Source organism: Lipophrys pholis, assembly GCF_963383615.2.
Source record: "Lipophrys pholis genome assembly, chromosome: 17".
Taxonomy (NCBI): domain Eukaryota; kingdom Metazoa; phylum Chordata; class Actinopteri; order Blenniiformes; family Blenniidae; genus Lipophrys; species Lipophrys pholis.
The window spans coordinates 24490327-24511697 of record NC_137643.1 but is presented as its reverse complement, the minus strand read 5'-3'; the positions used below and the strand labels follow the sequence as shown (position 1 = coordinate 24511697).

General features: G+C 43.7%; 1 protein-coding gene across 1 annotated transcript in view; it reads right to left on the bottom strand.

The window, feature by feature from the left end:
- Positions 1-20709, bottom strand: part of lrrc3b (leucine rich repeat containing 3B) — a 38498-nt gene extending 17789 nt beyond the window's left edge. Inside the window, exon 1 of the mRNA XM_080485720.1 lies at positions 20534-20709. The gene's annotated coding sequence lies outside the window, so the exon portion shown is untranslated. The remainder of the gene's footprint in view (positions 1-20533) is intronic.
- Between the last annotated feature and the right edge of the window lie 662 nt (positions 20710-21371).

Genomic DNA, 21371 nt, shown 5'->3' with positions numbered 1-21371 from the left:
AAGTAAAATTTTGTATTCCTCTTTGTATATATATATATATATGGTATACATCTTTATATTGGTGCAGTTATGTGCTTTTAAATAAGTATGTTTTTTCCATAACATATTATTTTGGTGTTTGGTTCCTCTAATATCAACCAGTCCTACAATTTAAGACGTCACAATGTAGTATTTAGTAGTACACAATGTAGTATTTAGTAGTACATAATGCTCAGGACAGTCTGAACTCGCTGCTAAAAAAAATCCTCAAGGAAACACTGGATTGTTTATATGCATTTTGACTGTGAGGACAATTACAGCTATAAAGTTGCACTTTCAAAAATATACTCCATGATGTCTGCAGTCATTTTTGAGTGCATTGAGAAAAAAAGAATAGAAAATTGAATCAAAACAAAGGTGTGAATTTCCGATCCGTGAATTGCGTTGGTATCAGAACCCGATCCCGGATCGGATCGGCTCCATCCCTAAAAACCACGAGCCCGTTCGGGCAAGGTGGGCAGAGGACACGCGCAGGAAGCGCAAGTTGTCACGTGACCAGATCACGTGAGCGGTCAAATCGCAGCCCTTGCGATTAGAAAATCCCGTTTTATCATATCGTGATATTATCGCAAATGCAATTAATCGTTCAGCCCAAGTTAGAACATTGAATTTCTATATACTCAAAAGCAGATGCAATTCAATTTTATTAAGTTCATGTAGAGTATTTCAAAAGATGGATATTCACAGCAATACTGAACTGACAATGAATAAAATCACTTTAACGAACAGGTCGAGTGCAAAATCCCCCTTTTATCCCCCCGTCTTGTAAAGACCCCCTGGGGACTGGACAGCTACTTAAAGTTTATATGTCTGCACTATTCTATTTTTTCTTGCAGTTTTACAGTTTTTCTGGCATTTGCACAAATTATCTTTGCACTTTCTGTTGTTTACACTGTCCCTCATGAGAGCTGCTATTTTAATTTTGTTGTGCTTCCGAAGAACAATGACAATAAAGGAATTCTGATTCCGATTCTGAAAATGTTGACATGTGGTTTTTAATCTAAGGTACAAATGAAAAATAATGATATAGTTATTTATTTATGAACAAGTGTTTCAGGATTTGAAGAGAAGGTTTGTTTCTGGTTTTATTGCAGGTTTTAAACCGACAGCTCTGAGTGACGCCGTCAGGTGCATCGCGTAACTTCGATACGTGCTACGTGCTACATGCTAATGAGCCATGTGCTCACACGGTAGCGAGGCTACATCCTAAACATGATTCAAATATGACTGACAGCCATTAGCGAGCTGGAGCGTGTGAGAGTGTAGATAAAACGCCACGCTCAGCCTCGCAGAATGTGGAGGAATGCGAGAGTCGAGCAGAACAATCTGACCTGCAGTCAGTCATGGATTTCACCTGGAGGTACGCTGCGATGCAGCATGTGTGTTTGTTATGATCGCCGGAGCAAAGGCTGCAGGTGAATCGGTCTTTCACACTGTACACACACGCTGACATGCACTGGCGAGAGCACTGGGGTTGTGATGGAATGAAATAATTGATGCTGTACACCGAAGACAAAGTGGATCATAGTTCATTTGGATTTTATTGGGTAAAAAGAACAATCTTTGAAACTGCAGATCAGATTTTAGGTGTTGCAATTATAATATTTCCAACGCAGTCACTATTTTCATCTAAATTTAAATGTACTCTGGATGTTCTTCTCATTTCCTGCTGGTTGCTATAACTTATATAACGTGGTGTTTTTTAACAGCTATGTTTAGAAATAAACTCTTTATTCTCTTTCCACAAGGCTTTTGACTGAACACCAGCTGGCCAGGATTCATATATCACTGGGAAACACATGGAAAATGAAATGCTTTGAAAAGGTAGGGAGTACTTTTAGAGTTTAAACGATGCACAGCTGTCCTTTTCCATAACTGGAGAAGTTTAAACTGCTTGCCAGTGGCAATAAGAAGCCATTAATGAGCTTCAGGGTACAGACAAAGAGGACTCCACGCATCTCCGCTCCTCCGGGCCAGAAACTCGCTGAATTGACACTGCAGCTGGTTAATGACTTCTCACAGCTTTGAAGAGCTACTTAAAGACCAGGAAAGACCACAGACTGCTGACTGTTAAGGACTTTCCTCCACAGAAACCTGACCTCCACCTGAGCGAGGCCTCTGGACGTGAAGAGGAGCTGAAAGCCAGCGGCTGTGTGACAGGAGAGGAGGAAGCTCAGTCCCGGAACAGCGTGAGGACGTGTGACCTTCACAACCTCTGCTCTCCACAGCCCTTCACTCTGCATTTCATATTAGACATTAAAAGTCCCGGGCTGCGCTAGCTCGGAGCCTTCCAGACTGGACTGAAAGCTCTGTAACCTCCAGTCCGTCCCAGCTCCGCCGAAGTCTGCTCAGGCTCCTGCTTCCTACAGCTTTCAGAAACGGGACCAAATACAAGAGAGTTTTCAATACATATCCCACAAATATACACATTCATCTCTCGTTTCAGAAAGGTGTCAAGAAATCAGTGTTCCTACACAGAATTCCAGTATGTGGATCTGAAGCTCTCTCCTCCGTCAGGTGAGAGTTGCTGGTGAGACGCCCCCTCACAACTCACCACAGTGCTTCAAGGCCTCTCGGCCTGGGTTACCAAACCTCCTGCTATTATTCATTTGTCACGTACCAGCCAGAAGCAGGTGCCTTTTTGCAGGCAGGCTTTGGGAGAAATAATTACAAGTCTCACTGATTGCGAAAGAAGCGATTCTGAAAACAATTTAGAAAGCTATAAATGGACGTTCAAGCAGACTCGTACAATACCAGACTTGTTTTGAGGGAACCCTGCAGACAGAGATGATCCAGACTTTGTGGAGGGAAGTGTGAAACTCCTCTACATACATTCTTACAAGCTTCTGGCAACAGTTGAATGGGTGTCTTCAGGAGCATTTGAATCATAAATGAGACTAACATTAATGAGGAAAGTGGTCTGATACTGTGCAGGAGTACTTTTACTCTCATGAATGCTCAGACACCACCACACCTGATACCTCATCACTACGAGCCTCTCAGCAGAGCAGCCCGTCAGCGCAGGACGAGTAAATCTCAGGAGATTTACAAGAACCAAAGTAAATCTGCAAATAATGCAATTGGATTATGCGGATTGTACTTTCGTGATCACGTGAAGGGGATGCTGTTTTTCCTAGCAATGCCACCAGTACTTGTGGAAAATGCTACGTTCTAGCATATATGGCCACACAATAATGATCCGCTGCCTTATAGACCAGGGAGGGCAACAAAACTGTCTAATGGCTAAAATGATAATGGAGCACCTCTTATGTCAAAGCCTTTTTAATTCAGTATCGAGTACTTGGGTTTGAAGATGTGCTGAAACATGGTCAAAATAACTTTCCTCTTCTCATGACCCATTAAAAACGGTATTACAACAATATTTTGGGAATAAGTCTGCGCTACAAAATAATCTTTCCACCAGAAATGACTATTTATGACCAAAGTCGTGGGAAATAGGGCTGAGACGATTGAGTCGAAGAAAAAGTTCTTGCACAAAAGGAATTGCAAAATCCAGAATCAATACTTTTTTTTTTTAAGTTTCCCACACTGACTATTCAGTATTTCACGACATTGAGTGAATTGTGCTGGAAGGAAACAGGAGAGACGTCAGAAGTAACAAAATCAAGGAAGCAAGAGTGAAAAAACAAAAACCATAACGTCCCCAACTGTTCTGTGAGTTAAGGTGAGTTACAGTGAATTATAGTGAATAATGGTGAATGCAATACATGTTCATTTGTGGTGAGAAACTGCAAGTTAGATTCTTTCAAATGTTCGACACTATGATTATAATTTGGTAAAGTGGCAACGCCACATTAGGAAAACAGGACGGAAATGTAAATATCAGCATCTGTAAGTGGCCATGCTCTGTTAAAAAGTGGTATTTTTTTAATGGTATTAGTTTATTATGATGCAATCCTCTGCATGATGAAAATCTGCTTAAAGGCCTGACTCTTATTTCCAAGTACTATACAGAATACATTTACTCTGAAAAAGTCTGCTTTTAGCGTTACTTTAAATTTCAGTTCTAAAAGAAAACTCCCAGAAATGAAACAATGAAATTATGTCTTTTTTAAAGAATGTTTTGCTGGAAAGACTTTAGTTCATGTTGGTGAAGGACAGGGGTCCTCAATAGGCGGCCCAGGAGCCACCGGTCTGGCCGGCGCCGGCCCATGAGCTGCTCATCAAGGTGGAATAAAGTAGGATCTGTGGGGAAAAATGTGCTGCTCGAACTAGTTTGGACCTCATCCCACACCGTAGTCGGAGCCAGAGTCTGTGCGTGTCTGACGTCATTACGTCAAAGCTGCTCTGCTCGGACGTCCACGGATTTCAATTTCACGACCCGCGAAGTAAAGTCAAGATTAAACAAAGAAACAACCTGAGCTGCAGCGTGAAAAAGCTTCAGTTGATCTGTGACTGAACAGGTTAGTTTATATTACCGACCCATACCAGCTTCAGTTGATCTGTGACTGGAGCCAAACAGATGTTCCAGGAATATGAGGAATGTCAGGCCCATTCCAGAACTATCTTCAGATGCATTAGGTCACATTAAGAATGTCAGGAATGTGGCAGGAATGATGGGAATGATCTTGGTAACTGTCTGATAATACTGCGACTAGAAGAGTGGAGGATTGGGTGGAGGAGTGTTCTTCACCTCTGATCTCTGACTTAAAGAAACAGAACCAGAAACAGACTTTCTGATGCAACATGCGGTGCGGCTCCCGGTGTGTTGTGTTCAGTGGGACACGGGTCCAAATGGCTCTTTGAGTGTTAAAGGTTGCTGGCCCCCGGTCTAGTATATCGACAGTAGGGAAGCACCGATCCAAGTTTTTTCACTTCTAATTCGATCCCGATACCTGAATTTGTATATCTGCCAATGCAGATACTGTTCTGACACCAGAGCTCTGTATGCTTTATTATTATTATCATTATTATTGACTTTATATGAGGCTGTAATAAACTCCTCTCTACAGTAAAGTATGAAATGTACTAATGTATACATGTACTCTCTCAAAAGACAACTTGAGGTTAGTATCAGGTCAGAAAAGGAAGCAGTACAAAGTATTTGTGTTCCATGTGGACAATGTGGGGGTCTGCATGACGTCATCATCTCATAATAAACTAGTTCTATCTTTAAAAGCTCAGAATGACTTTATTAATCCCTGGGGAAATTCTTGAGCAAGGCAGCAGCAACACAATGTTTCCAGCTCTAACGCAGCTCCAACCATTGGGACTATTTTCAGGGAGTTTAGCGTGGAGTAGGACGCAGCTTCACGGAGGTGTGAATCGCCTCCTGACAGCCTGGAGGAGCTGCTGCTCATTGTTTTGATGTCAGTGCTGTTCTCCTCCGAGAGCTGGAGTTTGAAAACGCTGACATCTGGCTGCAGAGCGCCGCCTCGCTGTGCTACTAACCCTAACGTCCACGTTGCTGTGTTGCATTGCTAACATCATGTTGCTGTGTTGCTTTGCTAACATCCACGTTGCTTTGTTGCTTTGTGGTGTTTTGAGTGTAAAATCCGTCCAAACAGCAACATGTTGACATTAAAAGTTGGATAGCACAGTGCTACTTCCCTAGCCTGCTCGCTGGCTGCAAACTGTGGAATGGATTCCCTGACTCATTCCTCCTGGTCTCATTGAGACCCGCCTCCCTTCAGGAAATCCAGTCCACAGTTTGCAGCCAGCGAGCAGAGCAGCAGCAGGGAAACACTGTGGATCATTTCAGTTACAGTGAAGCAGACGAGGATCATGGATCAGAAATCTCTGCAGGTTGGATCGGAAATTTCCGATCTGTGAATTCCGTTGGTATCAGAACCCGAACTGGATCAGATCAGCCCCAATCCCTAATCGACGGTCTAGTATATCGACTGTCTAGTACGGGGTCCTCAGTAGGCGGAGCCAGCTGTCTGGCCGGCGGCGCCCATTAGCTGCACATCAAGGTGAAATAAAGTGGAATTTGTGGGAATGACAAGTGCTGCTCTACCTTTTTAATCCTCATCCCACACCGTAGTCGAAGCTGGAGTCTGAGAGCATCTGACTTAATCACGTTAATGCTGCTCCGCTCAGACGTCCACAGATTTCTGTTCCACCACCCTCCAAACCCCCGTCATCCAGCAGTGAGTCAGCATTAAACTAAGAACCAACCTGAGCTGCAGCAGGAAGAGCTTCAGCTGAACTCTGACTGGACTGAACAGGTTAGTTTGATATTGCCGACCCATACTTGATCTGCAGCAGACCAGAGCGGTCAGCAGAGTGGATCAGCACTTCAACTCTCTGCATGCAGCAGCTTTAATACCAACGAGCCTCCAAAGTCCCACAGCCACAAAACAGAAAACATCAGGTGATACAAGCCCTCTGGGTCTACGCTCTGTCAGCATTGGTACAAGAGAGCAGCAGCAGCATCGCTGCTTTCATGGTCAAAGCTGAGGAACCTTCTGCTGATGCCATTAAAAAAATAATTAATATGGTTGATGAAGTTTGAAGTCAGGAGGAGAAAAGACAGGAAACGGGAGAGGAGCTGTTAAAGGAGCGTTCACACACACAACCACCACAAGTTTGGCAGGAACCTCAGTTCCTGACCAGCATCAGCATTCTGAGCTGAATTCTAGGATTCAGGGTGGAGGCGTCACGCCGTCACCGACAGTCCCCACCTTTTATCATGAGCTACAAGTAAGAGCAGGAAACATGGAGGATCATCACCAGTCGTTACGCACCGTCAGCATTATTGTTCCATCGTGTTGCAAACTAATGCACAAAGCCTGATGGCCGACTTCTCTCCTGCAAAACACCCACACCCACAGAACCACACCCACTCCTGCAGAACCACACCCACTCCTGCAGAACCACACCCACTCCTGCCCGTGACCTTCCATTCATAAGAAGCGTCTGAATTCCCTGGTCGGCGTCTCAGCTTCAGGCTTTTGTTTGGGAGCTCCGTCACTTTCCGTGCTCCTTTCTACGTCTCTGAATAGTGCTGGAAGGACAGGATGTTCTCACTCGGACCAGTTGTTAAAATCCCTTGATGAATCACATTTTAACAACTAGTCCTAGTAAAAACATCCTGTCTTTCCTGCAGGAAAGGACAGGATATGTTGGAAAGACAGGAAATATCTGTGCCTGAAATATGTGAGGAGGTGATGAGGAGAAAGGGAGGAAAGGTGGCTGCTCGCAAAATAAATAAAATATAAATAAATTCTCTGGCCATGAATATTTTCTACAGAGAAATCAAGTGTTTCCAATATTCGGATATTAAACTTAATTATTCACCAAGCCGACCGGATGTGTGGTCCATGTTCGGGTCCAGCCCTACATAACTCAACATACAGTGGCACCAAGAAGAACATGAATCCTTTGGAACGTCTGAATCAAAGGCTAATAAACTGGTCCACTCTCCACCTGCATCATTGGTAAAGTGGTCTGGTTCTGCTCAAGCAGTTGGAAAGTGCTGTCTACGTGAAATCCATTTCCCTAAGCCACAACTTTAGCTCAACATCCTCAATAAGCTCCCTGACATTATGGTGTAGGACGACCCGGGGATTCACTTCCCTCTTGATGGCAGCAGCTTCCCTCATAATGATGCTGCCTTCGCCGTGCTTTACCCCGTTGTTGAGTTTTTAATGAGCTGATGTCATCTTATGCTGTGTTTTTTTCCAAACAAATGAATTTGAGTTCACAAAACATTATTTCCTTAGCGTTGTGGAGTGTTAAGGTGCTCTTTAGCCAACCTCAGGTGTGCCTTTCTCGGCACTGTGCCTGTGACATCGTTTGCATGAGAAAGACTAATGAACCATTTCCAGTGATTTATTCAAGTTGTTGGCTGTTTTCAAAGAGCAGGGGAGTCAAACTTACAGTTCTGGGACCAGAAATTGGTCTGTTTGATCAGAATTGGACTGAACCAGTAACAAGATCGGCGTTTGGGGTATTTTTAGCTCATTATGCAGATTTCTCCATTGAATTTAGTGCATAATATGAGTATATATGAACAAATAGACATTAAATGTACTCTTTACAAAACGTATGACTTTGCTTCAGTGTGAAGGTCAGTAATCTTCAGGCAGAACCATTGAACAGGCATTAAACTACAGTACGGGTTCTGGATCAATCCAGTTTATTGTGAAATGAATAAATGCACAGAGCGCATTCCAGAAGATCCTATCTGACTAACAGCTCATTTCAAGATGCTTTAAGTAACTTCCATATCCAGAGGTTTTGAAATATTGCTATCCAGAGAGCGTCTCTTTAAGAGAAGACCTTCAAAGTTCTGGAACATTTCCACGTCATACTGGATCAGTGACGGCAGTATGGCTCCGGGGACGTTATCCAGCTCATACCAAAACTCAATGTCTCAAATCACCTTAAATATGTCAGAATCTTAGAAATGCAAAACGGCTCGTGTTCTGCTTAAGTCAGAACATTAAAGTTCACCCAGCGAGCCACAAAAATGATTTACAGCTAAAGAACGTTCAAAGATAAGAGTTGACTTTAATCTGAAAACTACCTTTGTACATTCTTCTCTTAAAAACAGAAGCATTTCTGTTTGTGGCGTTAAACTAAAGGACAGCCTCGGTGATACTTTGAAAGAATAAAATATTCAAACCACACTATAGGTGAGAATTAACCGTCATTTTTTGTCATGAAAACATATTTCTCCAGGAAGTTCTTCTTGTATAGACTGTAACTATTCCAATTGTTGGCCCTAACTTTGTAGGTATATTATGTTATAAAGACACTCTGGATCAGGGGTGTCCAACCCCGGTCCTGGAGGACCCCTGTCCTGCATGTTTTAGTTCCTCCCTGCTTCAGCATCGCTGAATATAATGATGATGTCATCACCAAGGTTGTGCAAAAGCCCAATAACGAGAGACCCCTGGTCTAGAAGGACTTTTTTGTTTGAAAAACATGAATGTTGAGTGGATCAGACGGAAACAAAGCTGAGTAAACTTTGTTGAGTTGTAATTCTGCCAAGAAATTCCAGATCATATTTGTCATCAAAGAGGTGAATTGACTTTGAACATCAGGGATGTTTTTCATGTTCTAATGAGAATAAAATGTGGGTCATTGGGTCCTGTCAATCATTCTCTTTGGACGTTGTCTATATGAGTCCGAGACTTTTCAAAGTGGGAGATTAAACCAGGCTTTTGTTTAACTCTTCATTGGAACTAACCATGTGTCACTACGTGCTTTATTATATTTCACTGTCCAAGTCCACTTCCTTGTGTTTTCAAGCAGAAACGTTTCAGTATCGACTCTCAGGATTAATTCCATGTTTTTCCTCTTTAAACCCAACATTAATCCAGAAGAGAGCAATTCTGGTTGTTGTTCCATCTGTGCTAAATGTTGATTGTGAAAACATCCAGAGTCGAGCTTCTGACACTGGCTTTATTGCTGCTGAGCCTCCAAAATGATTCATGCAGCTTTAAGCCTGAAGCGGCACATTAATCTAGCAATGCAATGAAACAGGACAGAACAATGACTGCGTTAATATCAAATATCTAATAGCCTTATTGAAGTAGAAATGATCATTCATGGTTCAAATGACAGCAGTGCACATGAAGTGCAGCACTGTGATGCTTGGGAGGGAAGCAAACTGGAGACAAACAGGGCTGTCAGCACCGCCTCCAAATGACTTGCAATCAGGATGTTGTGGCTTTTCCTGGGAAGGGAGGAGGAGCAGGTAATCTGTGCATCATTTTCCTCCGGGTGAGAAGTACTTCACTGTGTCCGAGATGACAAAGCTTCCCCATCCTCCAGCGAAGCTCCCATCATTCTCCTGATCGTCACCCAGGAAGGTTCATGTGTCACTGCTTTACAATCACACCCTGAACTGACACTTTGAATTAATTCCCATCATTTAAACCAAGTGAGCGCATCTCTGCGTGTCCTTCAAACCCATAAGATTACCATCAGATGTTTCTTGTAGTATTTAAGAACCAGTGTAGGAAGTACTTGGTTAAACACCTCAAATATTAAAGCTCTTGTGCTGAATTAATGAAAAAAGCTGATACTGGAACTCCCTGGTGACAATAAATCATCCAGCAGTGAGCAGCGTGGGAGGCGGGCCAAAATCGAACTTAAAGGGGTGTGAAGATACACATTCCTCAGAACCTATTTTCTGTAGCATTGTAAGTCATTTCTCATGGGGACGTGGTAAATCGGGTGGAAAGACAACGCAAATTGAAAAGAACAACACTAACCCTCCTAATCACCTCCAAAAGAAGACTGTGGCTCCCCTTTCTGTCACAACACAGCGGCTTTACGAAACATTTCCATGCACTGTACATTCAAAATGCAATTTATAAATTAAATCATGAAGATTGTGGAATTCTCAATCAAATTGATTGATAATCCTAATTATGTCTGGTGGCAACAAGACTGAAGTCAGACGCACAGAAATGAATGAAAAACAACAGAAAATACTGCATCAGATGAAAACTACGATGGAAAGAACAGAAATCAGGGCCCAGTTACAGCTGGTAGTAATGGAGATTTGGCTAAGCCCCGCCCCCAAACACAAACTAACCAATAGCATCCAACTATGTATTGACTAGCTGGAACCAGTATATGGCAGTAATGCAGCATCATGGATGCCAACTGTCATAAACCAAAAAGAAGAAGAAGAAGAACCATGTAGCAGCAAGGCCCCTCTAGGCCACCATCCCAAAGCAACAAGCAACTATAACAGTGAAAATAAGAAGCGTCTTGCTGCAGCACCTCCACTCTCAGGCATTTCCGGTGCAGCCTCCACTGTGAGGCTCCCTCCTCCACTGTGAGGCTCCCTCCCTCCACTGTGAGGCTCCCTCCCTCCACTGTGAGGCTCTCTCCTCCACTGTGAGGCTCCCTCCCTCCACTGTGAGGCTCCCTCCTCCACTGTGAGGCTCCCTCCTCCACTGTGAGGCTCCCTCCCTCCACTGTGAGGCTCCCTCCTCCACTGTGAGGCTCGCTCCCTCCTCCACTGTGAGGCTCGCTCCCTCCTCCACTGTGAGGCTCCCTCCCTCCACTGTGAGGCTCCCTCCTCCACTGTGAGGCTCCCTCCCTCCACTGTGAGTAAAAGTCAACGATTCTTGTTTTTTTGTAATACAAAGTGGAAAGGTCCGTCCTTCAATCCATCCACATGTAAGCACATGTTACTGCTTTTATAAAATGCATTGCAGGCGGTTTAATGAAGTGAAACGATGCTTTAGCTCATAAACAGTCAGTTATCCTTAGTATTTGCAGACAGTGCAGCCTGCCGCTCTCCGTTCGTCCAGGACCAAGGACAAAGGCTGATAAATATGTATTATTATTATAATACCAGGGAATCCTGTGTAAAATCAGACGTCATAAGCAGTCAGCAACGCTATATAGTCAGAATTAAGTGATTTAATGTGATTTTTCGGCTCCACAAGCAAGTAATTAGGGATGGACAGACGTCTCCAGTTAGTATTTCTTTTTTAAATTATCTCAACATTGATTTTGACCTTTTCCTCAAAGTGCACGAGCCTTTTTTTTTTTTTTACATCCGAATTAATTTTTTTCTTCAGTGGCCCTAATACCGTTCCGTAGTCCACAGCTTCTTACTGTCCTCTATTAAATTTGAACGACTACATAGGAGACTTTCAGTTTTCTAAGGTTTGAGGAGTTTATGAAGGATTGAAGAAGAGTTTAATTAGAGAGAGTTTACTCAAACCCAAAACTGTTTTCTCTCGTCACCACGGCCACATTTCTCACTCAATATTATATTACACATCAGAACGGAGCTCCAGGTCTTCTCCTCCAGTAGAGCAACACCTTTGTCTTTAACATGAACGCTTCTCTCTGAAAAGACATCCGTTTGAAGCAGGGGACATTTTTCCTCTCGAGACGGTCGTTCATTTTTGGTTGAAAACTAAAAGTGCAGAAATTCGTCTCGACTCGCTGCTCCTATATGAACGATCCTACCGACACGGAAAGTCCTCAATATTTCCAAGAGTTTCCTCTGATGCTCTCAGTTCAGACATTTTCCAAATCGGTCACTCGGTTCTCCGAGAACAATCATTTGTTTGAAACCTCCGTTTTCCATCGGACTTCTGCTTTCTCACCGTCACAGCCATTGTCTGATCAACTGTCTGTGAGCTGCACTTCGTCTCCATGACAACACACAGCAGCACCTTGTCTCCATGGTAACACAATAGGGTTGTTCAGTATACCGGTACTGTATTGGTATCGCGGTACTGACGCCTTTAAAACAATACTATACTGGGCCCGGCTGGTACCGGTATACAACGTTCCTGAACTTCAAAATAAAAGTCAAAACAACGTATTTTCAAAACAATCTTCTCCCAACCAAGCTTGTACTTTGAAAAGAATACCGGATGTGCATGTAAATGACATGGCGTTTGCGTCCATGTGAGCGTGAGCATGAGTAACTGACTCAAACGACCCGTGAAAAGAAATAGAGTGCATCACTGAGAGAGGAAGAGAGCAAGATTCTGACGAAAGAAAGGAATAAAAGAGAGAGAGAGAGAGGAGGGAAACAATGACTGCTGCTCCATCCACAAGGCCGTAACTGTGTTCTCTCTTTGTTTGGAAAAGTATCGGAATACATGGTGGTATCGGTATCGATACCAAAATGTTGGTATTGTGACAACACTACAACACAAACGCACCTGCACATTGTCTCCATGGCAACACACACCTGAACCTTGTCTCCGTGGCAACACACGCACATAACTGCACCTTGTCTCCAAAACAACACACACACACATGCACCTACAGCTCGTCTCCATGGTAACACACACCTGCACCTTGTATTTATGACAGCACACATGCACACACAAAGTCCTGGAGCAGATATCATTTGTGGCCGGCTCCTGAAAACCTGCTCACAACAACTGAGTCCAGTTTGTCTAAACTCTTTAATAGATCCTTGGAAGCACAGCAGGTCCCCAGGATCCGGAAGGACGCCGTCATTGTCCCGGTCCCTCTATCCAGTCGTCCCACGACTCTCAGTGACTCCAGACCGGTGGCCCTGACATCAATCATCGTGGAAATGTTTGAAAAACTGGTGCAGTCTGAAATTTTGGGAAATACTGAGAGTGCAATGGATAAACTCCAGTTTTCCTTCAGGTCCAGAAGAGGAGTGGAGGACGCTACGCTCACTCTGTTTAACATGGTGTTTAAGCTCCTGGAGGGGAGTGGGCATCACCCACCACTTTTATTTGTCGAGTTTTCTTCTGCTTTTAATAGGATTCAACCTCACATTTTAACCCAGAGACTTTTAGAACATTTTAACCTGAACAATAATCTTGTGGGCTGGATTTTAAACTTTTTAACAAACAGGACACAGAGGGTGAGAGTCAATGGGTGTCTATCTGATAACTTGTGCTCCTCCACAGGCTCACCACTAGGGGGTGTGCTCTCACCATTGTTATTTATTCTTTACACTAATGTGTGTCAGAGCACTTTTAAAGACCGATTTATTTTTAAATATGCCGATGACTCGGTAATTGTGAGGCTGCTACATGCAAATGAAAACAGTCATGTCCCTGTCATTGACAGCTTTGTCAGGTGGTGTGAAGACGCACACCTGCAGCTCAATATATCTAAGACCGAGGACATGGACACTGACTTGAGGAGAAACACACATACACCTGAGCTCACCATCATCCAGGGACAAACGATTGAACAAGTACAATCATATAAATATCTGAGGACTCTCGGTGACTCAAAGTTAAACTCTAAAGAAAACTGTGAGGCAGTGGACAAGAAGGGACACCAGCGTCTCTTCTGTCTGAGAGAGTTGTCCCGTTTCAAAGTGGACAAACCTTGATGACACTTTGTTATCGTGCTTTTATCAAATCTGTTTTATCTTTTTCACTGGTGGCTTGGAAACGTTCATTTAACAGAGGAACTCTCTCAGTCAGTTAATAAAATGGTCCAGTCTGCTGATTGGACAGTCACAGCTGAGCTTACAGTCGCTGTACAACAGGCAGCTACAGCGTCTGTAAGCTCCATCTCTGGAGAAGACTCCATCACCTGACCAGAGAGTTCCAGCTCCATCTCTGGAGAAGACTCCATCACCTGACCAGAGAGTTCCAGCTCCATCTCTGGAGATGACTCCATCACCTGACCAGAGAGCTCCAGCTCCATCTCTGGAGATGACTCCATCAGTTCCAGCTCCATCTCTGGAGACGACTCCATCAGTTCCAGCTCCTGCCATCTAGACGGAGATTTAAAGCCCCAAAACTGAAGACGAGCCGCTCCAGGAGCAGCTTGTTCCTGCTGCCATTTCCTGTTTAAATCAATCTTGAAAGCTCTTTACTCTTGGTCTTGTTTTGAATTTCAACCTGATTTTTATCTATTTATTGTTCCTTTTTTATCAACAAGTTGTCATAATGTTATTTTGGTGGCTCCTTCTATTTATTGATTTATTGATTTATTCACTCTTTCACCTGTCAGTGAGTCTGTGAGTGCTCGTCTATGTCTGTGTCCCTACTGTCTTTTACTGTCCTGCGTTTTAATATATCTGTATGTACTGTCAGACACTCTCTCTGCTGCACAATAAATCTGCCTACGGGTATCAATAAAGTTACCTGGACCTTGACGCGCACACACACGCACCTTGTCTCCATGACAACATACACACACCTGCATCTTGTCTCCATAACACACACCTGCGCCTCATCACCATGACAACAAACACATCTGCACCTCGTCTCCATGGCAACACGCACACACACCTTGCACCTTGTCTCCATGGCAACACACATACCTGCACATTGTCTCCATGACAACACATACACACATGCACCTTGTCTCCATGACAACACATACACACATGCACCTGCACCTTGTCTCCATGACAACACACACACACACACACACACACACATGCACCTTGCCTCCATGACAACACACACACACACCGGCACCTAGTCTCCATGGCAAAGCACATCTGCACCTTGTATCTATAACAACACACCTGCATTCCGTCTCCATGACAACACACACACACCTGCGCATTGTCTCTATGACAACACACATCTACATCATGTCTCCATAACACACACCTGCAACTTGTCACCATGACAACAAACACACATCTGCACCTCGTCTCCATGGCAACACCCACCCCCACACACACCTGCACCTCATCTCCATGACAACACACACACACCTGCACCTTGTATCTATAACAACATACCTGCACCTCGTCCCCATTACAACACACACACACACCTGCACCTTGTATCTATAACACACCTGTGCCTCATCCCCATGACAACACAGACACCCCCGCAACCTCGTCTCTATGACAACACACACCTGCACCTCGTCTCCATAACAACACACACACACACCTTGTCTCCGTGGCAACACACATACCTGCACCTTGTCTCCATGACAACACACACACACCTGCATATTGTCTCCATGACAACACACACCTGCAACTTGTCACTATGACAACAAACACACACACACATGCACGCACGCACGCACGCGCACCTTGCCTCCATGACAACACACAAACACAGACACCTGTACCTAGTCTTCATGGCAACGCACACCTGCACCTTGTATCTATAACAACACACCTGCACTTCGTCTCCATGACAACACACACACCCCTGCACCTCGTCTCCATGACAACACATCTTCACCTCGTCTCCATGGCAACACACACACACACACACCTGCACCTAGTCTCCATGGCAACGCACACCTGCACCTTGTATCTATAACACACCTGCACTTCTTCTCCATGACAACAAACCCACACCTACAACTCGTCTCCATGACAACACACACGGGGGGGTAACTGCTACTTCAATTATACTCTTCCATTATTACAGATACTTTTCCACTCTTGCTTAGTAGTTAAGAGTATGGAGGGGATACTCGGCCGCGAGCGGCAGCCACTCATTTCATCTGGAAATTTATTGTATCAATTCTAGTTTTAAATCTAATGTTAATTTTCTGTAAAAGCATTGTTACCTTTTTAAAAACGTTGAATTCAATGCAATGACAGTGTTGCTGCAGCAGCGTCCTGCTGTTAACCATAGCAGCTGATCGGTTCTAGCGCCACACGACCCTGAACTGAATTAAGCAGTGAGGACGGACGGACGGACGGACGGACGGACGGACGGATAGATGATTGGACAGACGAACAGCGGACAGACGGATGGATGAGACTGTGTTGCTATTGGTAATTTTGAAAGTAAACCAAACTGAACTGTGTGGCCCCACTTAAGATTTCCTGAAGAACCAAATCCGGCAAACACACAACAAACCAACTGAAACTCAACCAATCTGAAAACCCTCAGGCAAAGTCAAACTCAAAATGGATTTCCTGTCGGACAGAAGAATGACACAACCCAGACCTTTAAACTGGAGAATAAATCATTTGGCTTACACAAACATTCAAGTATCAGTTTTCATTTTTGGTGAGAAAATTATTGTATAAAGAAACTATTAGAGGGAAAAAATATTTTTAGATTTGGACTGAAGTGTCCTGGAGACAAATCGGACATCTGATTTCAGCTTTAATGCAAAACCATCATCCGGACTGAGAGATTTTAGACTATAAATAATTGGGGGGGGGGAAACAGTCTTAAACTGATGACAATTGGTTGTAAATGTAAAAGACTTTTTCTCCTATAGTTCAGTGAAGTTACCCATCATTGATCAAATAACGCAAAGTACAATATAAAATCTAGCAGGAAGTTCTACACGATTTAAGAACTTATTTCAGTTGTTACAGAATAAACTTAACATTGCCTGTAGAGCTCAAATGTACAAACCACATTTAGCTACATAACTGATCCTGTATGTCTTGACTGGATTGAACGACAGTGAGGAGAGTGAAGTGAAACTCTCTACAGCACAGTGAAGTCCAACAGTCTCAGATTTGAGCTGCCAAACTCGTAGGAGGTAACATATGGCCAATAGCAAACTGAAAAGATATGTGTTTTAAGTAAAGAGCGAGAGGATGCAACGGAACTATCCAATGTTCAACCGTGTTTGCTCGGGTGTCAGAGACGGTAGAGAGGGAAACGCTCACACCTCCAGACTGACTGACAGCCGGACCGACACTCCTGCTGGAGGCTGCTTCTGATCCAGAGGCCAAATGTTTGGCATCTATGATCTTCTTTATCCAACACGTTTCAATTCCAAAACAAAAACTAAAATGTTTCACTACAAGGATTAACTGACTCTAAACGGTTCCACAAAACCATTTAAAGGCTCCAAAAACAGCTTCAGACGTCTGAGACAAAAGATCAGATCGTAGGAGAATCGTTGGTAGAATCGTTCATATAATCGCAAGAGAATCGTAAGAGAATCGTTTGGGGAATCGTTCCTAGAGTCATAGGTGAATCGTTTGGGGAATCGTTCCTAGAGTCATAGGTGAATCGTTTGGGGAATCGTTCCTAGAGTCATAGGTGAATCGTTGGGGGAATCGTTCCTAGAGTCATAGGTGAATCGTTGGGGGAATCGTTCCTAGAGTCATAGGGGAATCGTTGGGGGCATCGGTGGGGTTGGCGCAGATTCAGCTCCTCCACTCTGCAAAAGGCTTTATTGAAATCCGTCTTTACAATCCTGAACAGTGTGACAGTTTAACGCTGATTATGGCGCATGAGCCGGTTCACTGACTTCAAGACATCAAGAGGAAATTGAAGGCGTCTTTCTGGAACATGTACAGAAACTCAGATTATTACCAGTTCGGAACTTCCCATTTCCCAGTTGGGAGTGTTCATATAAGTTAGACTCACAAAAAAAGTCAGCAGATAAACATGAAACCATGAACACATGGTTGTAACTCTGCTTTAAAGTCATTGCTAATCATACACTTTACTTTTGGAAATACTGTTGTTTCCATGTAACCAACTCACTAAGTGGCCCTGCCTTCATCTCCTCCAGGCCACTTCACTCCTCTTCGCCATCACAAACAAAAACCTTCACAAACTCCAGAACATCACCGCCAGACTAAAGTAGCAGCACAACATCACACCAGTCCTGCAGCCGCTCCACCGGCTTCACCCCGGTCTCCACCACAATACCAGATCTGCCTCCTCACCTACCGATGCATGCTGGGTAAGGCACCCCCCCCCCCCACTCACCACATCACGCTGCCTCCGCTCAGTAACTCATCACACCTTCACATCCTGAGGAACAAACTATTTCTGCGTCGCTGCTCCTGCCTGTGGAGATCACTTCCAGAACATCCGAGGGCTGGAGGTGATTCTTAAAAGATCGTCGGATCTTTTAAGAAGGTTGAAATGCCTTTTAGTATCTCAGTTCTTAATGATTTTCATTGACGTTTAGCGCTGTCAAACAATTATAATGTTTCAATGAGATTATGGGTTGCTGTGAATTAACTTTGACTATTTTTGATCATTTTTAATCTAGATTAATCGCATTTCATTTTGCATGAGCAGCCAGACTGAAGAAAGAGAAAATATCTGCCCTTATAGGTGTTTAATAAACATGTGAACAGGTCATGTTAACTTCTCTTTCTCAAACTGCCAGTGAAAACTTACCATTAATATCATTTTCAATTGAACAATATAAATATTCAATATGCTAGTGCAGCTGGAATCATTCACAGAATTCTTGGGAATAAAGATTTTTATTCATTTATATCTCAAGGTACAGTTAAATCATCTAAAAATACTTTTTTAAAATATAAAATTCCTAAAAAGTCTTGTTAATGATTGTTTAAAAGGTGAAACAGTTAATATATTTGATTCCATAAATAAATGGCTAAAAGAGGTTAAATTCCTTATCGGCTTAATGTAACAAAGTCAACGTTTATAAAACTAATTAAAAAGAAGCAACGGCGATAAAACAAGTAATTCCCAAAAAGAGAATATTGCTGAAACTCACTTGAATATTATCACAGCAAAAAAGAAAAAATAGAAAATAAAAAAGAGCGACAAGTTTGTTTTTTTGGTTTTTAAGGCAAAATCCACTAAAAATGGCCAGAATGGTAAAATAACTTGTGAAGTATGACTTGAAAATGTAAAAATTTAAAAACCAACTACAAATGGATAAACTAAAACTGATAAAGGTTTACAGCTGCAACGGATAAAGGAGCAAAATCTACAGCAAATGGCTAAATAAATGAAATGAAAAGCACATGAAATAACAGTTAAAACGATCAAACGCACGGAACTATAAAAGGTAAACGACATCCACATCTTTGACTTTACAAGCTGCGGTTTAAGGGTTAAGCATGTTTTGTGGCTCCAGATGAATTGTACTTGGTGGAAAATGACAAAAGCAGCCGTTTTGATCACAACGTTTGCAGATCCTTGATATAGCCGGACCGGATGCGTCTGTTTGGATCGCTGTCCATCAGAATGAGGCGTTTGCTCCGTTTGATGCAGCAGCAGTGAAATGACATTAATTAGTCAGCAGTGGATGAGGCAGAGCTCCAGACCTGCTGGAGGGATTGCCTCCTCCCTGATTCATGCATGTGATGGAGGGAGAGGAAGGTGTGGAGGCAGACAGTCTGTGGGAGCCCAGGATGCACCTGCGGTCTGGGGGGATCCGAGGAGGAGACCCCTGGCCTGGATTCCCTGCGTGGACTGGACCCACCAACTCTTTACCTGCTGCATGCACGTGATGTACAGGAAGCTCCGATATCATCAGACTGTGTGTGTGTGTGTGTGTGTGTGTGTGTGTGTGTGTGTGTGTGTGTGTGTGTGTGTGTGTGTGTGTGTGTGTGTGTGTGTGTGTGTGTGTGTGTGTGTGTGTGTGTGTGTGTGTGTGTACAAAGGCAGATGATATAACAATTAAACAGAAGCAGTCCAATAAGCCCTGCGTGATCTGAACTGTGGAAGCAATGAAAAGGGAAGAACGTCACGCAGAAACCCTTTTAAAAAATTTGCCAATTTTTCATTCCCGCATCCAGAAGCAAACAACAGCACAACTTACTGTGAATTTTTAAGCCACTCCTGAATGTAACGATGGTGATTAATAATTCGGCATAGTACAAATCCAACCATTCTAAGGTGTTTCATTAATATTTAAACTTTTCTGAATGATTCGCGCTGGTCGCAGCCGCCCTAGGAGGCGCGCTCTGCCGCGAAAATATAGCACGTAATTGCGGTTAAAGCGTGAATAAAGTTACTATTTTAAGAAAAATTAAGACTTTTCCCCTTCCAACTTGTATGCCGAATTTAGTACTGGTTCATTCGCTCCTTAAATCCACTCCGTGTTTAATGTTACGTGCTGTCGTATTAATACAATAACCACGACAAGGTGAAACTCTATTTTTTAAAATGGCGACTGGCACGACGATCCCTGTGAAAACATCACGCATCAGCCTACCTGAACGCCGAATCAAAGCTTTGCTCTGTCTGGCTGACATGAAGTAAAACATACTGGCTGCAAGAAGACAATAAAAACCAGTATTTGCAGAGTGGATGGAGCGAATGTAACGCAAACAAGCAGCGACCGTGTCAGCGGAGCGACCGCCACGATGACAGCCAGCAGACAGACACGGTGGAGCAACAGGCGACCCGAGTCTCCTCACCTGCATCCAGCCGCACCGGAGGAACTCCCGGTCTCCCCGGAGCGCTCAGCCCCGCTGCCCGCTGCTGGACGACCCGCTCTCCGCTGCACCACAGCCCGCAGAGCCTCTCTCTCTCCGGATTGAACCTTCCGAGTGACTCCCCGCGAAGACCTGCGTGAACGAGTGAATGGGTGAGGGAGGAAGGGAGGGGGATGAGGATGAGGAGGAGGAGGGGGAGGGGGAGGGGGAGGGGAGGGGTCCTCCGTGTGAAGTCACCGTGACATGAACACGAGCCCACCTCCGGTCACACTTTTCAGGTTCAGGTGTGATCGATGCTTCCTGGTCTCGTTCTAATCCGAGGGAAATAAAGAAAGATCCATCGGGTCCAAACAGACATTTCTACCATCAACCAGCTGAAGGTGGGAACTTGAGATGTTATCAGAACTGATCATGGTGGAAATGACTGAGAAGGATTTCTTTCAGTGGGTAATCCTTCAAATCAGCACATTCAGTTTCAGCAGTCGTGGCTGCGTCTGTTTCAGACTGTTGGGGATACAACAAAAACACTATAGAACACATTGTATTAGATATTTATTAGTTCTATAAAGTAAAAATACACAAACCAAACTCAGATCAGTGCAGTATCAGGTTTTCCCAAATGACCAATAAAGATTTGTCTTTATTAAATGAAATAGCTAAAGTGGAAGGCCTCACCTGAAACACACCTGGACATGAAATAAACGCGGCACCATATTGGACATGTGTCCTCATGCCAGTATCTTAAAAGAAAGTAAGACGACCGACACGTCGTCGAGACAAAATCCCGCCTCTACTAGATCAGTCACTTTCTCACTTCCTA